The 25,212-nt window shown below is 42.5% G+C and overlaps 1 protein-coding gene across 1 annotated transcript in view; it reads right to left on the bottom strand.

The window, feature by feature from the left end:
• The window catches only part of ANK3 (ankyrin 3), a 710,530-nt gene that overhangs the window by 593,368 nt on the left and 91,950 nt on the right, over nt 1–25,212 (bottom strand). The gene's annotated exons all lie outside the window — the stretch shown is intronic.

Below are 25,212 nucleotides of genomic sequence, written 5' to 3'. Positions count from 1 at the left end.
AGAAACAGAGATTATTCTGAAAACCATGTGTCAATTAGTGGACTTTTGGAATTATTAATGACACAGGACATAACAGTGTAAGCATATTTTCTTACCCTTTTTTTGGACTGTTCTATAATTTTCACTATCTAAACTATGGATTAATTTATAACACTCCTCCAAGTATAACAGGGCAGGTAGAACCCTGATCACTTAATGGAAATCTGGCAAACAGCCCAGCCATCTTGGCATTTTCCACAGAAGATGTTGTCTTGATACTTGGCCACAAAAAACATATGTCTAGAACTTACTTCTCTATTATATGGTGTGTGCATCATGCTAAGGAATATGAACTGCTAAAAGAGTACCAAGTACTAAGAGAGAATCAAGATGTGAAAACAGTCAAGAATCTGAGAAATGGAAGCAAGCACCTTGAATGATTTTGGAGGAAACAGAAAGTCACTCACCAGAGGAAATGGAGCCTTAGAAAATCATTTCCCCTTGAAATGGTCCCACAGAAAATAATAACAACAAAAATAACTGTGCTCTTTGTTAAGCAGGTACTATATGAGAAGCACTAGGGTAGATACAAGATAACCAGGAGAGAAACAATCTCTACCTCACTTGGGGTCCACAGTCTACTAAGGGTGTCTAAATATATTCAATTATATTTAAACAATAAGAATGTAATTACAAAAAAAACCAAAGAATAAACTTTTGTGGAAGATTTTTCTAATCTAACCATCAAAATCTATGAATCCCAATAGGACTCAATTAAAAGACAGCTATTTACTGATCTAAAAACACATAACTGCTACTGAAGCAACTATCAAAGAATTGAGTAACTTACTGGATTCCTCTAGACCATGAGCTCGTTGCTAACTCTGTTGTATTTTACTCTCCCAAGTGCCGAATACAGTGCTCGGTACACAGTAAGCACTCAATAAACACAACTGATTGGTTGATTAATCTCTCTACTCTAAACTTTAGAAACTAAAAATCTTTCAGGAAGCACTTAAAAAGTGCCATGTAAATGATTGAATGCCTTGGTCTCCTGGCACGAAAGAGGATGTGCAGGTTAAGTGCTAAAATTGCGCTAATCCTATCTTTTCTGCAATAAACAGAAGGCTCTAATATAATCTTACTTTCAATTTATTGTCTGGTTAAAAATTGCCACTGACCCTAGGTGGGGGCAGCTGGGAAAAAAGACAATCAGTTGTATTAGGGGATGCATATTCATTTAAGATTTCACATATGAAACTAAGGATAAAGGTTTATTCTTTCCATTTCTATCACCTAAATAATGTAAAAAGGAGGCGAAATGAATAATGAATGGACAAAATTATGTCACCCAGCCAACTGGTCTTTCTGGTTCCCTCTGGGAATTGTGATTGATTCATTTGTTTCCTAAAGCTAAAGGGGAACATCTTTCCACCAAAACCCTGTCCATCCCTTGAATTTCCCATCACTATAAATTACTGTGGTATTTGTTAAAAGCTTACTATGTGCCAAGGACTATAATAATGACGGTACTTGTTAAGCACTTACTATGTGCCAAATACTGTTCTAACTACTGGACTAAGTCCTGGGTTAGATACAAGATAATCAGGTCCCACATGGGGCTCATAGTTTATATACGAGGGGGAACAGGTACTGAATCACCATTTTGCAGATAGGGGAGCTGAGGCGCAGAAAAGTTGAGTGACTTGCCCAAGTTCACCTAGGAAATACATGGAAGAGTGAGATTGGAGCTCTCTGACTCCCAGGTCCCACTGTTTCTACTAGGCTCCACCCTCTAGGCTTTAAGCACACTGTGGGCAGGGAATATGTCTGCTATACAATAATAATAATAATAATAGCATTTGTAAAGCACTTACTATGTGCAAAGCACTGTTCTAAGCACTGGGGAGGATACAAGGTGATCAGGTTGTCCTACATGGGGCTCACAGTCTTCATATCCATTTTCCAGATGAGGAAACTAAGGCACAGAGAAAATAAGTGACTTGCCCAAAGTCACACAGCTGGCAATTGGAGGAGCTGGGATTTGAACCCATGACCTCTGACTCCCAAGCCATGCTCTTTCCACTGAATCACACTGCTTCTCTAATTATACGGTTAATTTGTAATCTCCAAAGCACTTAAAACAGTGCAACGCACACTTTCATTCATTCATTCATTCAATCGTATTTATTGAATGCTTACTGTGTGCAGAGCACTGTACTAAGCGCTTGGGAAGTACAAATTGGAAATGTATAGAGACGGTCCATACCCAACAACGCACACAGTAAGTGCTCAGTACATACGACTGACTGACTACCGCCCCTGTCTCATAAACCCATAATCTTGACATTATCCTCGACTTGCCACTCTCATTCAAAACACATATTCATCTGTCACCACAACCTATTGGTTCTATCTCCGCGATACCACTAAAATACATCTTCTCCTCTCCAACTAACTGCTACTGCACTGATCCAAGCACTTAATATAGCCCGCCTCTACCAGTATATCAATCTCCTTGCTGACATCCCTGCCTCCTGTCTCTCTCCACTCCTGTTCATACTTCACTCAGCTGTTCTGATCATTTTTCTGAATAAACATTCAGTCTCTGTTTACCCCCTTCTCAAGAACCTTCAGTGGTTGCCCATCCACCTCTGCATCGAATAAACTCCTTACCATCATCTTTGAAGCATTCAATCATCTTGCTCCCTCCTATCTTACTTTGTAGATTTTCTACTACTTTTTAGATTTTGATCTCCCTGACAGTTAGGGACCATGTCTAATTCATTCATTCAATCATATTTATTGAGTGCTTACTATGTGCAGAGCACTGTACTAAGCACTTGGAAAATACAATTCAGCAACAGAGACCATCCCTACCCAACAACGGGCTCGCAGTCTAGAAGGGGGAGACAGACAACAAAACAAAACAAGTAGACAGGCATCAATAGTAACAATATAAATAGAATTATAGATAGGTACACATCATTAATCAAATAAATAGGATAACAAATATGTACATATATAAACAAGTGCTGTGGGGCAGGGAGGGATGTAGAGTAGAGGGAGGGAGTAGGGGCAATACGGAGGGGAAGAAGAGCAGAGGAAAAGGGGGGCTCAGTCTGGGAAGGCCTCCTGGAGGTGGTGAGCTCTCAGTAGGACTTTGAAAGGGGGAAGCACCTGTGTATTATTTCACGGCACTTAGTTCAGTGCTCTCCACGCAGTATGTGCTTAATACATACTATTACTCCTGCTGAAAGGCTATAAAAAGAGACAATTTGAGTAATCACTTTACAGTCATAGTGCTTTTGAAATACCCAGGCTAGAACTGATATTTTCAAATGCTTGAAATAATCAGTTATTCAGAATGTTCCCTTTCAAATTTGAATTAAAACAGGACCCATGGCACTTGTCTCATCAAAGCCAGCAGTGATGCATTAGAGAAGGGGAACAAGTCCATACAATGATTTATTACCTATCTGAATACAAGGATTAAAAGTGTTTAATCTACATTTGTTAAAAACTGTCCCAATGCAGCAGTATCATGTAAATAAAAATGAAAAAGGATAAAATGGTTCAAAATGTAATCTAAGATGGAGTAAACGCATATTTCATAGGTTGGAGAATTTGGCGTAATTCCTTTCTTTTGTTTTAAACAAAAAAATTAAAAAAATCAAAGATGGAAAGGAAGATGTGTGAGTGTGTTTCTCAGTAGAGCAGTTCACAGGACTAACTCCATCACTCTTCAAAAGAATTCTTCAATTGGCCTGAGGGAGTAGTTTTGAGCATAACGTTCTACTCCTGAACTTTTTTACCTAGGCATTATACAAAACCCAAATGTGTTCTGTGTATGGATTGTTCTTCAAAGCACAATTTTCCAAACCAAAATTTTCCAAAGACTGAAAAACCATGCTACAAAACAAAGGGTCTGTAAAACACACACAGTAAAAAGAAAATGTTGCTTCTCCTGTTTGATTTCTGGCTTTTACCAAAGCTGGCTAACAGCTCTTGTGGTTGCCTAGCAACAGTTGAAAGTAGCAGCTTTATTCCATAGCTTATTTCCATTCTGTGCTCCCAAGGCAGCCACACATCATTGTGTGTAACTCAGCCAGAATTTTGAGGTCCCTCTCAATTTTAATGGAGGGTGGCAATATTATTCTAGCAGATTAAACAGTAAGTCGGGAGAAAGACAACTCAAATTCTACCCCTCAGGTCCACAAGAGACTACTGGATTTGTTGGCTGCCAGCCAAGAGAGAGTGATGACCACATTTTGGAGGTAAATACCATCGTCTGACCCACAAGCCCCATTTGAGGTATCCTGTTCTCAGTCTCTTACCGAACCAACAGCTATCCAAAGATCACTATCCCATAAAGGGAGATCAGTTGTTCTTTTTTTTCCCGAGTTGATGTGACCTTGATAATTTTTTTTCCAGTCATTTCAAGGTGATAACTCCATACTGAAGCATAATCTAATAAGGAGCATAATCCAGTCCCGAGTGATGCCTCTCTGACATGAGTCTAGGTGGAAAATTCAGTTTGGAAGCCCAGGAAGTGAGGGCTGGCAGGTCCAATGGGGCTACCTGGTTTTGCCCATGTCTCTCCTGGATATAATAATAATAATAACAATAATAATAATAACAATACTTGTGGTATTTGTTAAGTGCTTACTATGTGACAAGGACTGTGTCTAACTCGATTACCTATTATCTTCTCCAGTGCTTAGAACAGTGCTTGGCACATAGCACAAAAACCACAAATATAATTGTTATTATTATAACAGTGCTCTAAGCACTGGAGAAGATACTAGGTAATCGGGTTAGACACAGTCCTCATCCCACATGGGGCTTGCAGTCAATCTCCATTTTACAGATGAGGAAACTGAGGCTCAGAGAAGTCACTTGCCCAAGGTCACAAAGCAGACTATTGGTGGAGATGGGATTAGAACCCAGGTCTTCTAATTCCCAGGCCTGGGCTCTTTCCACGAGGCCATGTAAGAGACTCATCATTTTACAGATGCAAAGATGATTCCATTATTCCAGATTCACTGAACACAGGCACAGCTCCAGGTAGGGTGGTCATGACCCTTATTCCAAATTCACTGAACACAGGCACAGCTCCAGGCCAGGGTCATCCTCAGACTTTCTGACATCCTAAAGCAGGGCCAAAAGAGTCTCCCCCACATCCTGCATGCTTCAGTTGAGTTATGCTGCATGTCAACAGCCCAAATAGCACTGCCCCCATCACTGCATCCTCACCAACCCCATATCCCTTGACCACACACCCAAGGTTGCTCAGCTCCAACATTCCAACTTATGCCTCTAGACTGTTATGGGCAGGGAAAAGGTTCACCAACTCTGTTATACTGTACTTTCCCAAGCACTTAGTACAGTGCTCTGCACACAGTACGTGCTTAATAAATACAATTGATTGATATGCCTTGCAAGTGAGCCCACTGCTGGGTAGGGACTGTCTCTATATGTTACCAACTTGTACTTCCCGAGCACTTAGTACAGTGCTCTGCACACAGTAAGCGCTCAATAAATACAATTGATGATGATGATGGATCACCTCCATTCCACTGCCATCTTTGAGAAGGCCCAGGGCAGCCACCATCTTTAGGAGGTTCACCCTCAGCTCCTTAAGACAATAGCTTGCCCCGTGTTCTGTCAAATCTGGCAATAGGGTCACTGAGGGTTACTGTGATATCTCCACCAGCCAAACTGACTTCTCAACTACCTAAAAGTCAGTCATTCAGTAGGCCAATCGTATTTATTGAGTGCTTATTGTGTGCAGGTTTTCTAGACTGTGAGCCCACTGTTGGGTAGGGACTGTCTCTATATGTTGCCAACTTGTACTTCCCAAGCGCTTAGTACAGTGCTCTGCACACAGTAAGCGCTCAATAAATATGATTGATTGAATGCAGAGCACTGTACTAAGTGCTTGGGAGAGAACAATATAACAGACAGATTCCCCGCTCACAACACGCTTACAGTCTAGAGATGAGTTCACAGTCTAAAGACAAGCTTGCAGCCTAGAGTTCATTACAGGGTGTGACTGCTTACCCAAGGAATCAGGGAGCCTGAGATCTACCTCTCTGTAAAGTTGCTTGTTACCCAGGGGTTCAGTGTAGCAACTGGCATAGTGGTACTGACTGTCCTGGCCTGAATAATGTCTATGGCTTACAAATTCATTCCTTTCTGCTATCTGCCAAAGCTGAACTTGGCAGCAAGGGAGATGCAGTATACGATGCATCTGTTCAATTCGACAATCGAGCCAAAAGAGATTTTATTGTCAGCTGGTGAAGGGGGATGGCTTTGAAATATGCAAGTGGATTATCATAGTGTGGGTGTTGGAAATGAAGGGTGGACTGATTGTCCATATCCTCTGGCCACTAGTATTGTTTATCTAAGGAACGCCTGATGGTTAGAGTAGAGTAAAATGAAATGGAATTCTGAAATTGGTTAGCACCTTTCTCCTTTACTTTCTTTCAAATAATGGCAGTCAGTATACATAATTTCAAACTATTTCCCACAGGTTTAGGCTAACTAAATGAATTAAACACTTCATTTCAGAAAATTGCCTGGGCATGTAGTGAGGTCTGAAGGTTGTCATTTCATACAGATATTCTGATTACACACTTTTGAGTGTATTGAACACTTTTCAATATGCCAAAATTTAGTTGTTATTTTTGGATAATAACAAAATGAGGCATAAAAACATCAATACCCTGACTAAAATCTTCACAGCGGATCCCAAAATCTAACAAGCAATCACAGCTTGTACATTTTAAAATATTACCTAGTCATGTTTGGGTAACGCTTCCTAAAATTTAGATTTATTCAAAACTTACTTCATAAGGACACAATAACACATCTATTCATTGTCTTACAAAAGGAAAATGTACAGCTAGTACGACAATAATCATGAGAATGACTTGCAGCTAATGCTTAATCATCCAGAGAACCTAAAAATCACTTCATACACAAATCCAAATACTTTGTTCTATTTCCATCACGTGACATATCATTACAGCACTGACTTTCACTAGTGCTCAAAACTCATGATTTTCAATACAGGCAGTGTACATACAACTTCATTGATTTTTGAAACCTATGACAAATCAAAACCGTCTAGATTCAGTTTTTTCATAGGGACAACAACAACAAAGGGAGCAGTGGTTCCCAAATTAGTTATTCCAAAATTGTCCACAATCACTCTGTCAATTATAGAGGATTAATATTGTTACATTAATGATTTTTATATTATTCAGAGAAGATCCACACTAGGGTAACCAAAACAGACCTCCCTATCTTCTCACCCAAATCCTGTCCTCTCCCTGACTTTCCTGTCAGTGTAGATAGCACCAACAGCCTTCCCAACTCAGAAGAGCCTGTAACCTTGGCAATATCCTTGACTTCTCTCTCATTCAACCCACATATTCAATCTGTCACCAAATCCTGGTCTTTCCTTCACAACATTGCTAAAATCTGCCCTGTCATCTCCATCCAAACTGCTACCAAGTTAATACAATCACTCATCCTATCCCACCTAGACTACTGAATCAGCCTCCTTGCCAACCTCGCAAACTCCTGTTTCCCCTCACTCCAGTCCATATTTCACTCCAGAGCCCAGATCATATTTCTATAAAACAGTTCAGGACATGTTACCCCAATCCTCAAAAATCTCCAGTGGTTGCCTATCCATCTTCTAATAAAAAAAAAAAATTCCTCACCGTTGGTTGTAAAGCACTCCATCACCTTGCCCCTCCATCTCACCTTGCTTCTCTCCTACAACACAGCCTGCATACTTCACTCCTCTGGTGCTAACCTTCTCACTGTGCCTCAATCTCGCCTGTCTCGCTGCTGACCCCTGGCCTACAACCTGCCTCTGGCCTGGAACGCCCTCCCTCCTCAAATCCAACAGACAATTACTCTTCCCCGCTTCAAAGCACATCCCCTCCAAGAGACGTTCCCAGACTAAGCCCCACTTTTCCTCAACTCCCACTCCCTTTCTGCATCACCCTGCCTTGCTCCCTTTGCTCTTCCTCCTCCCAGCCCCATAGCCCTTATGTATATATCTGTAATTTTATTTACTTGTATTGATGTCTATTTCTCCGACTCTAGACTGTGAGCACATTGTGGGCAGGGATTGTCACCATTTAGTTGTACTGTATGTTCCCAAGCGCTTAATAAAGTGCTCTGCAAAGACTAAGTGCTTAATAAATACCAACTTTTACTCACTGGAAATAAAGTGGAACTACTGACCTTCCCTGATAACTCCACCTAGTGTTCAAGCAATCCCTCCTTCAGCCCCATCCCCACTTTTTTAAGCTTCCTCTTCCAATTTTTCTTCCCCATTGCTGCTTTTAAGTTGCCTTCCCACTTCTCTGAGCTCACACGTACTCTCCTTCTTCCCCACTACTCTCCACGCTCCAGAGCTAATGTCGTAAAGGAAGCTAATGTTGTAGAGAGGAAACCAATGTGTGGTAAAGTCTGTTATATCATACTCTCCCAAGCACTTAGCAAGGTGCTCTGCACACAGAGAATGCTCAATACAATTGATTGATTGACCGATAATAGCAGTGGACTCCCAGAGCCTTAATTCTATGCATATTTTATAACCTTCAACACCATCTTTAACCAGAGAAAATTCTTATGGATGCACCTAAGACCAAAATTATGCTGGAAAATTGTACTTCGACATTAAGGCGCTCCACCTTATAGCAGAACCGGGAAATATGTGCAGCAGGGACTGAAGAAGCTGTTAGAAGCTTACACTGCAAACACCTTCCTGGAAACTACATTTCCCAGGGTGCTGAAGAAGATGAGAATAACCAACAGAAGCTAAGGAGGAACAAAGTTAATCAGGGAGTCACGTGAGACTTTTTAGATTCTTCTCTCTCACCTTCTCTGTTTCTCCCTCTCGCTTCCTATCCCCAACCCTGACAAGGCTCTGGCATGAGGTCAGTTGTCTCCATATAGTGATTACGAGTTCATGAGCTTAGGCCCAAATAAATTTTGGTGTTTATTGAAATATGGGTCGCTAATGTAGTCTGTGCCCCTCTAAGGGTTGCATCTGGAGAGTTTCCAGTACTCTAACAACAATAACAATCGTGGTATTTGTTAAGCGCTTACTATTTGCCAGGCACTGTTCTAAGCGCTGGGGTAGATACAAGGTAATCAGGTTGGACCCCAGTCCCTGTCCCATATGGGACTCACAGTCTTCATCCCCATTTAACAGATGAGGTCCCTGAGGCCCGGAGAAGTGACGTGACTTCCCCAAGGTCACACAGCAGACAAGTGGCGGAGTCGAGATTAGAATCTATGACCTTCTGACTCCCAGGCCTGTGTTCTCTCCACTATGCGATGCTGCTTCTAGGCCCCAGCCCTTGGGCCCTTCCCCTCCCCACTTTGCCCACCATACCAACCCCCTCACTCTACCAGTCTCGACTAAAGGAGGAAGAATCAAGCAGAAGTATATCCATTCCATTCCTAGCTTGGGCTCTGACAGTGAGTTGAAGGCAATCTGCTGCAAGTCAAAACTCACCTGAGCTGGGCAGCAGCAGCATGGGAGAGTCGAGGGTGGAGACTAAAGTTTACTGCGCAGAAGTAGGCAGTGATAAACTACTTGTGTATTCTTACCAAGAAAACACTAAGGATCCACTACCAGAATGATTGCAGTCTAGATTACGTCTAGACTGTGAGCCCGCTGTTGGGTAGGGACTGTCTCTATTTGTTGCCAGCTTGTACTTCCCAAGTGCTTAGTACAGTGCTCTGCACACAGTAAGCGCTCAATAAATGTGATTGATTGATTGATTGCAGATGGAGGTGAGGCATTCTGGGAGAGATTTGTCCATGGTATCACTATGGGTCAGAGATGACTCAACAGCATAAGACAAGGCAAGTAAAGTCTGTACGAATACTCCACTAAACTAGGAAACTATAAGCATGTAGATTTAACTTGTTTCTTCCCTTTTTCCCCTTTGTATTAAAATGAAATTATGTCACAACTCCAGCTGTTTTTACTTTTTACTTGGCTTCTTCACAATTAATTCTAATCAACCAACTTTTGGATTCCTGTGAGGTAGAACCATAAATTGAGATGTTTTAAATAATAATAATAATGATGGCATTTGTTAAGCGCTTACTACGTGCAAAGCACTGTTCTAAGTGCTGGGGGGGATACAAGGTGATCAGGTTGTCCCATGTAGAGCTCAGTCTTAATCCTCATTTAACAGATGAGGTAACTGAGGCTCAGAGAAGTTAAATGACTTGCCCAAGGTCATAGAGCAGACATTTGGTGGAGCTGGGATTAGAACCCCCCTCCCCGCCCCACAGGACTTGTGTGTGTACATATATGTATATATATATATACACATTTATTATTCTATTACTTTCATTAATGATGTATATATATCTCTAATTCTATTTATATTGATGCTATTGATGCCTGTGTACTTGTTTTGCTTTGCTTTCTTGTCTGTCTCCCCCTTTCTAGACTATGAGCCCATTGTTGGGTAGAGATTGTCTCTATTTATTGCCAAATTGTACTTTCCAGACTCTGAGTACAGTGTTCTGCACTCAGTAAGCGCTCAATAAATACAATTGAATGAATGGTATTTATTGTTTGCTGTGTGCAGTACATTAAACTGAGCACTTGGGAAAGTACAGTATGAGTTGGTGGATTTGATCCCCAGCCACAAGGAGCTTATATCAATCAATCACATTTATTGAGTGCTTACTCTGTGCAGGGCACTGTACTAAATGCCTAGGAAAGCACACTATAATAGAGTTGGTAGACATTCCCATGCCACAATGACCTTACAGTCTTCTTTATGATCTTTGTCATACCAGTACACAATGTCATCAATAGCTCTACCTTATAGTTAGATTTCTTTTGCCTAGAGTTAGATGCCATATTGGCATGACTTTCTGCTTACCAAAGGACACCCTGGCCTTTTTTAGCATCACATCTGTCTTCCTGAATACTTTCATCAATGTCTCACGCAATCCATACTTAACAGTAAGCAGCAAGACCCTTTCAACTATATGGAAATCCTAGAATGTAGCCAACACTGATGTGATACTTGAAACTAACATCAATCCAGTTGGCAGGACATTCGGAAGCATACGAGGAGGAGAGTTGGTAGCATATGAAGGTGTGGCTTGAAGCCACCTTAATAGAATGCATTAACAAAAATCATTGTAGAAACCTAGAGAAACATCAGTAGACAGATCATCCTGGATCATGAAAAAGGCAGCTCATTTTGAACCAAGAAATTGGGCAGTGCCAGATGTTTCAAAGCTGCAAACTTCACCAAGCCATGAAACCAGAAAGCAAGATGCAGTATGGAAAAGATGACTTTCAGTTTTCCTGCACACAAAGATAACAGCAAAACCACCAATGCCCATAGCTTTATACTGTAAACTCCTTGTGGGCGGAAAACGTGTCTACCAGCTCTGTTGCACTGCACTCTCCCAAATGCTTAGTACAGTGCTCTGTGCACCATAAGCACTCAGAAATTGCCACTGATTGATCACATCTGAAAAGGAAAGAAAGTTACCAATCTTCATATTACATAATGGAAATAACACATTCCCTAGCCCCTCACTTCAAAGGGAAGGCAACAGCCTACGGAATCACGCTATGCTCCAATAAACAACATATTTCCATGGCAGAAGGTTTCAACATATGTTGTATCTATGTATTTCCAAGCATGCAGCACTCTATTGCCCAGGTACTTTGACAAAACTGACAAGTTCCTTGTCAACTCTTTCTTAGAAAGGGTATTTAAATGTTTCCAATTAGATTCTGACTTTCAAAACATTGGAATTGAGTAGAGATACAAAATTTTCACCCATTCAATATAACTTAAAATATATACAGAGCTCCAGCAGTTCTGTTCCCCACAAATGTGGGAATTATCCATAATTTCACTTACCCAAGAGCGCTCATGCTCATTCTTCATTATCCTGAATAGTTGCATGATGATTACAAACAATGTGTTATATATACAAATCTAAAATAGCAAGAACTAATGTGTCACCTGCATAGCTTGGGATCTGCTAATTTTCCAAGAGATTATACTTCTTGTTTATTTTATCTAGACCCCCTACTACTCTCTGGCTTAATTGGCTTCAAGGGCTTCTGGTTCCACGTTGAGCAATTGATAATTTCCAATATGTCAATCTATGGCACTATGAAAAAAGAACCACATCGGTTGGAACTTAGAGATACTGCATTTTCAGTGGAAGCAGCACAATATTGGGGCCAATCGATCAATCAATGGTATTTACTGAGCGTTTATTCCCGAGAATTGTACTAAGCACTTGGGAGAATACAACATAACAGAGTTGGTAGACACATTCCCTGATGATGATGATGGCATTTGTTAAGCACTTACTACTTGTCAAGCACTATTCTAAACACTGGGGTAGATACAAGGTACTTTCGAAGCGCTTAGTGCAGTGCTCTGCAGACAGTTAGCACTCACTAAATACAATTGAATGAATGAATGAATGAAGGTAACCAGGGCGGACCCAGTCCCTCTCCTACATGGGGCTCACAATCCTAATAACCATTTTACAGATGAGGGAACTGAACCCCATAGAAGTGAATAGACTTGCCCAAGGCCACGCAGCAGACAAGAGGTGGAGTCAGGATTAGAACCCAGGTCGGTGATCTACCCACTAGGCCATGCTGCTTCTCCAGTTCCCTGCCCATAGGAGCTTACAGTCTAGAGGGTGTCCTGCAGGTCCTGCAGTTGTTAAAGAAAACTGCCTCTAGGACCTAAATTTTTTCATGGCTATGGAAACCCAATTTACAAAAACCCTAGAGGCCTAAGTAGAGACCCTATGGGGGAAATCCTGGACTCTGGTTCTTTTCATTATTTCCTTCGCTTCTGAATTTGGGGGGTATGGGGAACTACCCTCTTGGGCAGTATTAGTTTCTATTCATGGCCCAATCATTGATTTTCAGACTAAATTTTAGCAAGCCATTTAATGACAGAAGACTCTCCTCTGATGATACCTTATCTGTGGGGGCTTTAATTTGGATTAAATTGTTGTCCATCTTCAAGATGACAGACATGGAGGAAATTTCCATAGATCAGTACTACAACCAGGCACAGAGGTCACTCTCACCGGACCCCATTCCTTACAAGCCTGAATGGACCATGGATCTGAATTTGGATATAAACTGGCTCCTAACCTGAACCAACAGTATGAGGCCTGTGTCTGGCCTAAGACCCAATTACCATCAAGTGGCTTACCTACATTTGTGAGGAATGGAATCACTCGATCTATTTGTTCTGATGACTTGACACCTGTCCACATGTTTTGTTTTGCTGTCTGTCTCCCCCTTCTAGACTGTGAGCCTGTTGTTGGGTAGGGACCGTCTCTATATTTTGCCAACTTGTACTTCCCAAGCGCTTAGTACAGTGTTCTGCACACAAGGAAGCGCTCAATAAATACAATGGAATGAATGATATTTATTGAGCACTTACTATGTGCTGAACACAGTATTAAAAGCTTGGGCAAGTATGATACAGAAGAATTATGTATGCATTCATAATTCATTTATTTATATTAATTACATTTATTTATATTAATGTCTGTCTCCCCCTCTAGAATGTAGGTTTGTGGTGGGCAGGAAATGTTTCTATAAACTCTTCTGTACTGTACCCTCCCAAGTACTTAGTGCAGTACTTGGCACAAAGTAAGCACCCAATAAATATGATTGATGGATGATATCACATGTAATAATAATAATAATAATAATAACAATGATAATAATAATGGTATTTGTGAAGCGCTTATTATGTGCCAGACAGTGTACTAAGTGCTGGGCTGGATACAAGCAAAGCGGGTTGGACAGTCTCGGTCCAACCTGGGGCTCACAGTCTTGTTCCCCATTTTACTATGTTTGGTTTTGTTCTCTGTCTCCCCCTTTTAGACTGTGAGCCCACTGTTGGGTAGGGACTGTCTCTATATGTTGCCAATTTGTACTTCCCAAGCGCTTAGTACAGTGCTCTGCACATAGTAAGCGCTCAATAAATACGATTGATGATGATGATGAAGTGACTTGCCCATGGTCACAAAGTACACAAGTGGCATAGGCAGGATTAGAACCCATGACCAATGACCACATACCTCAATGACTGGCATTCTTGGGTGCCATCAACAGCCACCCCTTCTGTCAGCCTAGTTCAGGGTCGCTAGGCCATTTGGAGACCATGCAGGCTCTACTTTCTCCCTCTTTCCTGCTGTAGCCCAAGGAAGAGCAAAGCAACAGCAGTATAATCTCTCTGTGGTACCACTCCACCAACTCAGAGCCTCGATTAGCTTTCACTTGATGTGGCCAGACCCACTTACACTTTGGGTATAGAGGCAATGAAGAGGACAGATGGTAAAATATTTTTTTTGCTGTGTACAAATTCTAGTACTTCCTCCACTTAATCTTCCTTCAAAACTCCAACAGAAACTCTGAAAATCTCAAATACAGTACATTCAAAACACTTTGAACTCAGAAAATCAATACCACAGGTGAAATCTTCACAGAAAAGGCAAATTTTTAAGAGAAAAGTAGAAGCTTTTGGTTATTAATCCAAAAATGAATTCTAAACCATAACTATGGTACTTGTTAACTGCTTACTATGTTCCAAGCATTGTTCTAAGCACTGGTGTAGATACAAATTAATCAGATTGGACACAGTCCCTGTCCCACATAGGGCTCACAGTCTATGTAGGATAAAGTAGTTAGTCAATCGTATTTATTGAGTGTTTACTGTGCACTAAGCACTTGTGGCATTCCTTGCCCACAAGGGGCTGGCAGTCTAGAAGTAGGATTTACTCCCCATTCCACATATGAGGAAATTGAGGCACAGAGAAGTTAAACGATTTCCCCAAGGTCACAAAGCAGATGTGTGTCAGAGCCAAGATTAGAATCCAGGTCCTCTGACACCCAGGCCCATGTTCTTTCCACTAGGCTACACGGGTGAGCATCTCATGTGGTTGAAAATAAAAATGCATAGTTTTATGTGTAAACACCAGGATTTAAATGAGACTATAAGCTTGCTGTGCACAGGGACAAGTCTATTTTATCTCAATTTATCTTATCCTTAGTAGAGTCCTCTGCAAACAGGAAGCACTCAATAAATATGATTGATTGACACAAAGCAAACAAAACAATCCATGCAAATTACTCTTTTATTCAAAGATGAAACCTGAAGTAGCATTTTGATCATAGATGCCAATAGGGGTAAGAGGCCCCTACAATTGGCACAGAAATGATTATTATTATTATTATTGTTATGGTATTTGTTAAGAATTTTCTATGTGCCAAGCACTGTATCAACCACTAGAGTAGATACAAGATGATCAGCTCAGACACAGTTCCTGTCCCCCATGTTGCTCACAGTCTAAGTACCAGGGAGAACAGGTTCTGAATCACCATTTTACAGATGAGGAAGCTGAGGCACAGAGAAATTAAGTGACTTGCCCAAAGTCATCCAGCAGGCAAGGGGTAGAGCCAAGATTAGAATCCAAATCCTCCAAACTTCTGGGCCAGTGCTCTTTCCATTAAGCAGCATTGCTCCGTGAGGATTAAGCTCTACTCCAAGAGCTTTTGGGCAAGGTAGGCAACCAAAGTTAAATTCCCAGGCACTCCCTGCCCTCTGGAGTGAGAAAAAAAGTAGACAGCTGGGTCATCTTTTGGCCCTGGCAAGAGGAGCAGGAGGGAGAGGAGGAAAGAGAGGCCGCCACTGCCACTGGTGTTTTTCAGATTCATTCATTCAATCATATTTATTGAGGGCTCACTGTGTGCAGAGCAATGTACTAAGGGCTTGGGAGAGTACAATATAACAATAAACAGACACACTCCCTGCCCACAATGAGGTTACTTTCTCAAGGGGGAGACAGATATTCATATATTTATAAATAAATTACAGATATGTACAAAAGTGCTGTGGGGCTGGGAGATGAATGAAGAGAGAAAGTCAGGGTGACAGAAGGGAGAGGGAGAAGGATAGGAGGGCTTAGTCGGGAAAGCCCTCTTGGAGGAGATATGCCTTCAATAAGGCTTTGAAGGGAGACAGAGTAATTGTATGTAGGAAACGAGGAGGGAGGGTGTTCCAGACCAGACGAGGGATGTGGGAGAGAGTCGGCGGTGAGAGAGATTCTCACTGGACACCAGGGCTATGTGAAAGTAGTTTCTTTTGCACTCCCTTCTTCCTCCACCCAAAGTTTAGCGATTAGTTGTCTGTTCGCCACACCCCAGTGGAATGATTCAGACAGCCTCAGGGATTTACAAGAGATTGATCAATCAGTTGTATTTATTGAGTGCTTACTGTGTGCAGAGCACTGTACCTAGTGCTTGGGAGAGTACACTATAACACAGTTGTAGACACATGCCCTGCCCACGAGTTTACAGTCTAGAGGGGGAGACAGACATTAATATAAATAAATTATGGATAGGTTCAGAAGTGCTGTGGAGCTGAGGGAGAGATCAATAAAGGAGACAAATCCAAGTGCAAGGGTAATGCAGAATAATAATAATAATAATATAATAATAATGGCATTTGTTAAGTGCTTACTATGTGCCGAGCACTGTTCTAAGCGTCGGGGTATATACAAGGTAATCAGGTTGTCCGACGTGGGGCTCACAGTCAATCCCCATTTTACAGATGAGGTAACAGAGGCACAGAAAAGTGAAGTGACTTGCCCAAAGTCATATAGCAGACAAGTGGTGGAGCTGGGATTAGAACCCACGTCCTCTGACTCCCAAGCTCTTGCTCTTCCCACTAAGCCACGCTGCTTCTCTGCAGAAGGAAGTAGGAGCAGAGGAAATGAGGGCCTAATTGGGAAAGGCTCTTGGAAAAGATGTGCCTTCAACAAGACCTAGAAGGTGGTGAGATATGAAGAGGAACAGTGTCCCAGGCCAGAGACAGGGCGTGGACGAGACATCAGTAGCGAGATAGACAAGTAGGTTGGCATTACAGGAGTGAGGGGTGTGGGCTGGATCGCAGTAGGAAATCAGTGAGGTACGGTACATGGGAGCAAGGTGATTGGTTCCGAGCTCCAGAGCTGCATCGGTGCTAGTATCCCTTGAGCCCACACACACATTGCTGCTATTGGGTTGTTACCATGACAACACAGCCATGGCTGTGGTCAGTGGATAATAACGTTGGCATTTGTTAAGTGCTTACTATGTGCAAAGCACTGTTCTAAGTGCTGGGATCTAAGTGGAAGACAGTAATGTTTGATCTGGAGTGATAAAACAAAAACATTAGACACAAAGTTGCCCAGTGCCCTAGCCTTACCATACATGGAGCAGAACAGAGGGAAACTAGACCGTGCAGCATAAAACCAAATCACTGGACACCCAACTTATATTACACTAGTAAAATCAGATGTTAAAAAAAAAAAAAAATCACTGCATCCAAAGGGGGCAGCTTCACATTTGAATTCAAATGTGGATAAAATACTGACCCAGCCCAAAACATGTTTCCTTAAGGAAACAAAATGAGTTTATCAGAAAGAGAACCCATGACACAATTCCTTCTGTTCAGTCACAAACCATTTCCCTTCCACTCCATCAATAAAAGCAGAAAGGCCTTTATCAAACTGAAGTGATTTATTTCTATTTCTAAAAATGATAGCTGTTGCTCCAATTACTTCAGCTGCACAAATGTAATCCAGTAATTCAGAGTCTAATATAGTAAGCAGTTATGCAGTCCTTGAGGTTATTTATAAGTGTTGGTTGCCACAAAAAAAATCATTTCCCAAGCAATATCACTGTTAAATGTTATATAAAATTTATAAGATACATAGAAACATCCAGAAAATGGAAAACATGTTTATTCTTCCCTATAACTATTTAAATTCTGAAAGGCCTATATGCTTAAGAGAACCTTGCAAATGATTTAGTAATAACATCATTTGACTTTTAAGACTGAGCAGATGCATTGTGTCAGCAGTGTGAGCCAGTGAAAACAATGCAATAATTGCAGTATTTTTTGTTAAAACCCTTACTATGTGCCAAACACTATACTAAGCACTGGGGTAGGTACAAGATAATCAGGTCCCACATGGAGCTCACAGTCCAAGGAGGAGGGAGAACAGGTATTGAATTCCCATTTTACCAAGGGAGGGAACTGAAGAACAGAGAAGCTAACTTGCCCAAAGTCACACAGCAGACAAGTGGGGGAGTAGAGATTAGAACCCAGGGCCTCTGACTTCCAAGCCTGGGCTCTTCAACTAGGCCAAGCTGCTTCTCAGAATATGGGAAAAGAAAATAATAAGGGGCTGGAAATCAAGAAGGCCAGTTTCTAGTCCTAACTCTGTCATATCCCGGGAAAATCTGCTAACCTCTCTGGGTCTCAGTATCCTCATCTGTTACGTGGGGATAAGATAAATTGAGAGCCCTATTTTGGACAGGCTCTGTGTTCGATCTGATTACCTTGCCTCTACCCAAGAGTTTAGCACACAGTAAGGACTTAAATGCCATACTCGTTTTAAAACTCTGAAAACAATTTAAGAGATTCCTTTTTATCTAACTGGAGAATAATAATGCAGTAATTTTTCTAAATCACTCTAGTTTTGATTACTTGCTTTTTCTCCACAGACTACATAGAATCTGGGAGAAATGATGCCTCTATATTTGTTCTGTCTAATCAACATCCCAAAGGTACAATTTTTAGACTTTACTTATGGCCTATGCAAAGTATCTTTCCATCTTGCAGATTTAATAAAACTGTGGCAAGGTGAAATTCCTTCCCAACAAAACCTGCCCAAGACAGTGGATAGAAAGCTCCGATCCCTGAACACCCTTGGGCTCTAAATGTCTTCACGAGTGAAGAGAAATATCTTCTCCTTAAGGAGAGTCATCTGGGAATTTGAAAGGGAAAAGCTGGCTCTGGGGAGAGGAAGTCCAGGGAGGGACTGAAGACTGACAACCCCATGTGGGACAGGGACTGTGTCTGACCTGATGACTCCCTATCTTCTTGAGTGCTTTGCACAGGACTCGGCACTAAGTAAGCCCTTAAAAAATACCACGATTATTGCTATTGCTATTATTGTTGTTGCTGTTATTATTGTTGAGATATAGGCTTCCTGAGCAACAAGAAACAAAGGGCAAAGATGTAGTCAGATTAGACTACCGCTCACTCTCCACTGGTTCCTTCCCCTCTGCCTTCAAACATACCCACGTCTCCCCTATCCTAAAAAAACCCTCTCTTGACCCCACCTCCCCTTGTAGTTATCACCCATCTCCTTCCTACCATTCCTTTCCAAACTCCTTGAACGAGTCGTCTACACCCGCTGCCCCAAATTCCTCAACGCCAACTCTCTCCTCGACACCCTCCAATCTGGCTTCTGTCCCCTACATTCCACCGAAACTGCCCTCTCAAAGGTCACCAATGACCTCCTGCTTGCGAAATCCAATGGCTCCTACTCTATCCTAATCCTCCTCGACCTCTCAGCTGCCTTCGACACTGTCAACCTAAGCATTAGGCAGAAACTCCTCACCCTCAGCTTCAAGGCTCTCCATCACCTTGCCCCCTCCTACCTCACCTACCTTCTCTCCTTCTACAGCCCAGCCCACACCCTCCGCTCCTCTGCCGCTAATCTCCTCACCGTGCCTCATTCTCGCCTGTCCCGTTGTCGACCCCCGGCCCACGTCATCCCCCTGGCCTGGAATGCCCTCCCTCCCCACATCCGCCAAGCTAACTCTCTTCCTCCCTTCAAGGCCCTACTGAGAGCTCACCTCCTCCAGGAGGCCTTCCCAGACTGAGCCCCCTCCTTTCTCTCCCCCTCCTCATCCCCCGGCCTTACCTCCTTCCCTTCCCCACAGCACCTGTATATATGTATATATGTTTGTACGTATTTATTACTCTATTTTACTTGTACATATTTATTCTATTTATTTTATTTTGTTAATATGTTTTGTTTTGTTCTCTGTCTCCCCCTTCTAGACTGTGAGCCCACTGTTGGGTAGGGACCGTCTCTATGTGTTGCCAACTTGTACTTCCCAAGCGCTTAGTACAGTGCTCTGCACACAGTAAGCACTCAATAAATACGATTGACTGATTGATTGGACTACCCCCTTCTCCTCAAGACGTTATCTAACCTTGGCTTCACAGACTCTGTCCTCTCCTGATTCTCCTCATCTCTCCAGCTGTTCATTCTCAGTCTCTTTTGCGGGCTCCTCCTCCCCCTCCCATCCCCTTACTGTAGGGGTTCCTCAAAGGTCAGTTCTTGGTCCTCTTCTCTCTATCTACACTCACTCCCTTGGTGAACTCATTCACACCCATGGCTTCAACTATCATCTCTACGCTGACGACACCCAAATCTACATCTCTGCCCCTGCTCTCTCTCCCTCCCTTCAGGCTCGTGTCTCCTCCTGCCTTCAAGACATCTCCATCTGGATGTCTGCCTGCCATCTTAAACTCAGTATGTCCAAGACTGAATTCCTTATCTTCCCTCCCAAACCCAGCCCTCTCCCTGACTTTCCCATCACTGTTGACGGCACTATCATCCTTCCCATCTCACAAGCCCGCAACCTTGGTGTCCTCCTCGACTCTGCTCTCTCGTTCACCCCTCACATCCAATCTGTCACCAAAAACTGCCACTCTCACCTCTGCAACATCGCCAAGATCTGCCTGTTCCTCTCTATCCAAACCGCTACCTTGCTGGTTCAATTTTTCATCCTATCCCGACTGGATTACTGCACCAGCCTCCTCTCTGATCTCCCATCCTCCTGTCTCTCCCCATTTCACTCTATACTTCATGCTGCTGCCCGGATCATCTTTGTGCAGAAACACGCTGGGCACATTACTCCCCTCCTCAAAAATCTCCAGTGGCTACCAGTCAACCTCCGCATCGGGCAAAAACTCCTCACTCTCAGCTTCAAGGGTCTCCATCACCTCACCCCCTCCTACCTCACCTCCCTTCTTTCCTTCTGCTACCCAGCCCGCACCCTCCGCTCCTCTGCTGCGAACCTCCTCACTGTGCCTCGCTCTCGCCTGTCCCACCACCAACCCCCAGCCCACGTCCTCCCCATGGCCTGGAATGCCCTCCCTCTGCCCATCCGCCAAGCTAGCTCTCTTCCTCCCTTCAAAGCCCTACTGAGAGCTCACCTCCTCCAGGAGGCCTTCCCAGACTGAGCCCCCTCCTTCCTCTCCCCTTCCCCCCAGCCCTACCTCCTTCCCCTCCTATATACAGCACCTGTATATATGTTTGTACAGATTTATTACTCTATTTTACTTGTACATATTTACTATATTATTTATTTTATTTTGTTAATATGTTTTGTTTTGTTGTCTGTCTCCCCCTTCTAGACTGTGAGCCCTCTGTTGGGTAGGGACCGTCTCTATATGTTGCCAACTTGTACTTCCCAAACGCTTAGTACAGTGCTCTGCACACAGTAAGCGCTCAATAAATATGATTGAATGAATGAATGAATGAATTAAAGGTTGCACACATCCTGGTAACAGAAGCAAAAACCTGAGGAAACCTGAGGATTGTCACTTTTATGATAATAATAATAATAATAATAAAATGCATTAAGTGCTTACTAAGTGCAAAGTACTGTTCTAAGCACTGGGGAGGTTACAAGGTGTTCATGTTGTCCCACAGGGGGCTCACAGTCTTATCTCAGTGGGGATAAATGGGGATTAAGACTGTGAGTCCCACGTGGGACAACCTCATCATCTTGTATCCCCCCAGTGCTTAGAACAGTGCTTTGCACGTAGTAAGTGCTTAACAAATACCATCATTATTATTATTATTATTATTATTATCCCCATTTTACAGATGAGGTAACTGAGGCACAGAGAAGTTAAGTGACCTGCCCAAAGTCACACGGCTGACAACTGGCAGGGGTGGGTTTGAACCCATGACCTCTGACTATTATCCCAGATAAGTGGGAAGTAAAAGCTTCTGCCAAAATAGGGAGATGATTACTTTGATGTTTTTTTCTTGATATTTGCTAAGCACTTACTCTATGCCAGGCATTCCACTAAGAGCTGGGGTAGATGCAAGTTAATCAGGTTGGACACAGTTCATGCCCCACATGGGGGCTCATGGTCTTAATCTCCATTTTACAACACAGAGAAGGTGAGTGATTTGTCCAAGGTCATACAGCAGACAAGTGACTGGGCTGTGATTAAAACCCAGGTTCTTCTGATTCCCAGGCCTGTGCTCTACCCACTAGGTGATGCTGCTTCTCAATCCACAAACTCTGAGTTCTGTCACCATCATTACAGGCATTCATTTAGGCTTCTACACACAGGTACGACTTCAACCATTTAACAGACAATCTTTTGATCCTTCAACAAACAACATTTATAGCCCATACTTTCTCCTAATACTCCTGAATTTTTGCTAATGGGATTGATCCCGCTGAGGAAGCCACTACCTAAGTATGTTGGGCATATGTGAAATTATATTCAACCTTTAAGTTAAAAGGGTCCACTTAGGCCTCTAGAGTGATAATTGCCAATACAAAGGTTACTTTCAAAAGTCTCTACCTAGGAAGACACTCTTATAAAACACACCATGTGAGGCCAACTAGGATGAGAATAAATTTAAATGGAAAAATCCGGGTTTCTAAACATCTAGTTCCAAACTCCAAAGAGGTGAACCTACTTAAAGCTAGAAGTCATTCTTGATAATTTGACTATATATACCTGTGCCATGAATGAAAAAATAGTTCAGAAGATGTTTACAATTTAAAAATCTTTTCTCTCTTCATGGTAGCACTCATCTTTCACATTTCACAAATCTCTTATTCTTATTACTGTTATTAACAATAATTACTCTACTAATGAGAGCAATGACAATATTTATTAAGCATTAAGTGCACAAGCATTGTATAATCAGATAATCATTTTGGATCAAGTCCCCAACCCCCGAGGGGTTAAAGTCTAAGAGATACAGAGAGTAGGAATCATCTCCATTTTGCAGAAGAGACCGAGAACTGGACAAGTGTCTTGCCCACATCATACCACTGAGTGGTTGATATTTTTTCACCTGAACACCTTTTACACTGGTTTCAAATCACGTCTGTTGCATTTTCTACTCCGTTAAAGACATATGCTGAAGAACCTTTCATGCTTTGCTTCTTGCTTTGCATTAAACAAATTCAGCTCTCAAACAGAAGGCCTGGCGTTAGCTGTCAGCTTCAATTTGCAAACCTCTATATCAAAGCCATGAGTAGAGAAATTCCTGGCAAACAGAAAAAGGTGACCCACATTTCCAAAATGGACTATTTGATTCCCACTCTACAGAAGCGCACGCCTACGTAACAGTCTAACTAAAGGTACAACATGTAAGAAACCAGATCCTTTCTTGACCTAGTCCTTACCTCCATCAGCTTCAAGCTTTTCCTCACAGAGTGAAATCAGGGACTCAGGCCAATCCCATGGTATCTTGGAGTTTCATCCCTCCTTCCTGGCCTAAATATCAAGGCTCTTAAGAAGTATTACCACAGTCTCATATGGTACTGGTATACAGGACTGTTCCAACAGACCACCCAGGCTGGGACCCCTCAGAGCAGAGCAGGAATGAGAAGAGGTTGGAGGTAGCAAGAGCTGGAAAGGTCAAGTACTGGATCGTCACTTGGAAAATGGATCAATCAATTAATCGCATTAATTGAGTGTTTACTGTGTGCAAAGCATAGTACTAACCGCTTGGGAGAGTGCAAAATTGAGTTGGTAGACATTCCCTGCCCACAATGATCTCTTTTTAAATTTCCCATCTAGAGAAGGAAAATCTACTTATAATATACAGGGGTCACCTGTTCTAAGACTCTTTGTACAACACTCTTCTGCAGCAGCACTACTGAATTTTCCTGGCAGTGTTTGCAAACAAATCCCTCGGGCTTCACGATAACGCTCTGGCCTCCACTCCCAGGGTGCTGTGTGGGCCTATCAACGGTGATGCTCCCGGTGGGGGGATGGGGCATGAGAAGTGACATGGAGTTAAACGGGGATAATGGCCGTGGCATTGGTGGAAGCTGCAGGGCTCATAGCTGGGGTGTCAGAGCCAGGAAAACATAATAATAATAATAATAATAATAATAATGACAGTATTTGTTAAGCACTTGCTATGTGCCAGGCACTGTATTAAGCACTGCAAGCCAAGTACTCTACTAAGCAATGGGATAGACATAAGATAATCAAGTCCCACATGGGGCTCAAAATCTAAGAAGGAAGGAGAACAGGTATTGAATAATCCCCATTTTTACAGATGAGGTAACTGAGGTCCAGAGAAGTGAAGTGACTTGCCCAAGGTCACACAGCAGACAAGTGGCAGAGCCGGGATTAGAACCCACGACCTTCTGACTCACAGGCCCGGGCTCTATCCACTAGGCCATGCTGCTTCCCAGAACTAACCACACCTGAACAGATAAGTATTAACATCTCATGTCGGTCTCGCATAGGCTTTAGAAAGGCTCCGTCTGGGCTGGGGCACTCTCGCTTAGCACTCTTTTTATGGGACCAATTAAGAGCATTAACCAAGGAGTTCTTGAATTTCTATTTTTATTGTCTGCTTGATGATCAGCCACATTTATATTCCACTGCTCCTTCCACAATGGGGGAGATAAAATCTTTACTAAATTGCCTAACATTAATAAATAAATAATAATTTTGGTATTTGTTAAGAGCTTACTATGTATAAAGCACTGTTCTAAGCACTGGGGAGGATACAAGGTGATCACGTTGTCCCATGTGGGGTTCACAATCTTAATCCCCATTTTACAGATGTGGTATCTTGAGGCACATAAGAGTGAAGTGACTTGCCCAAAGTCACACAGCTGACAAATGGCAGAACCAGGATTTGAACCCATGACTTCTGACTCCCAAGCCCGTGCTCTTTCCACTGAGCCACGCTGCTTCAATCTGTGTTTTATATCTTCTTTTTTATAATGGTGTTTGTTAAGCGCTTACTTTGTGCCAAGCACTGTATAAGCGCTGTGGTAGATAAAAGGCAGTCAGGTTGGATGCTTTCCATGTCCCACATGAGGCTTGCAGTCTTAATCACCATTTTACAGATGAGATGACTGAGGCACAGCAGAAGTTAAGTGACTTGCCCAGGGTCACACAGCAGACAAGTGGCAGAGCTAGGGACCCTTCTCCCAGGCCTGGGCTCTATCCATAAGGCCATACTGCTTCTGTGACATCTATGACAGAAGACAATCTGGGTCATCCTAACACCCTGCCTCTGAGCCATAAA

Source organism: Tachyglossus aculeatus, chromosome 3 (assembly GCF_015852505.1).
Source record: "Tachyglossus aculeatus isolate mTacAcu1 chromosome 3, mTacAcu1.pri, whole genome shotgun sequence".
NCBI classification, from domain to species: domain Eukaryota; kingdom Metazoa; phylum Chordata; class Mammalia; order Monotremata; family Tachyglossidae; genus Tachyglossus; species Tachyglossus aculeatus.
The sequence above is the reverse complement of the archived record's forward strand: the minus strand, read 5'-3'. Positions and strand labels throughout refer to the sequence as shown.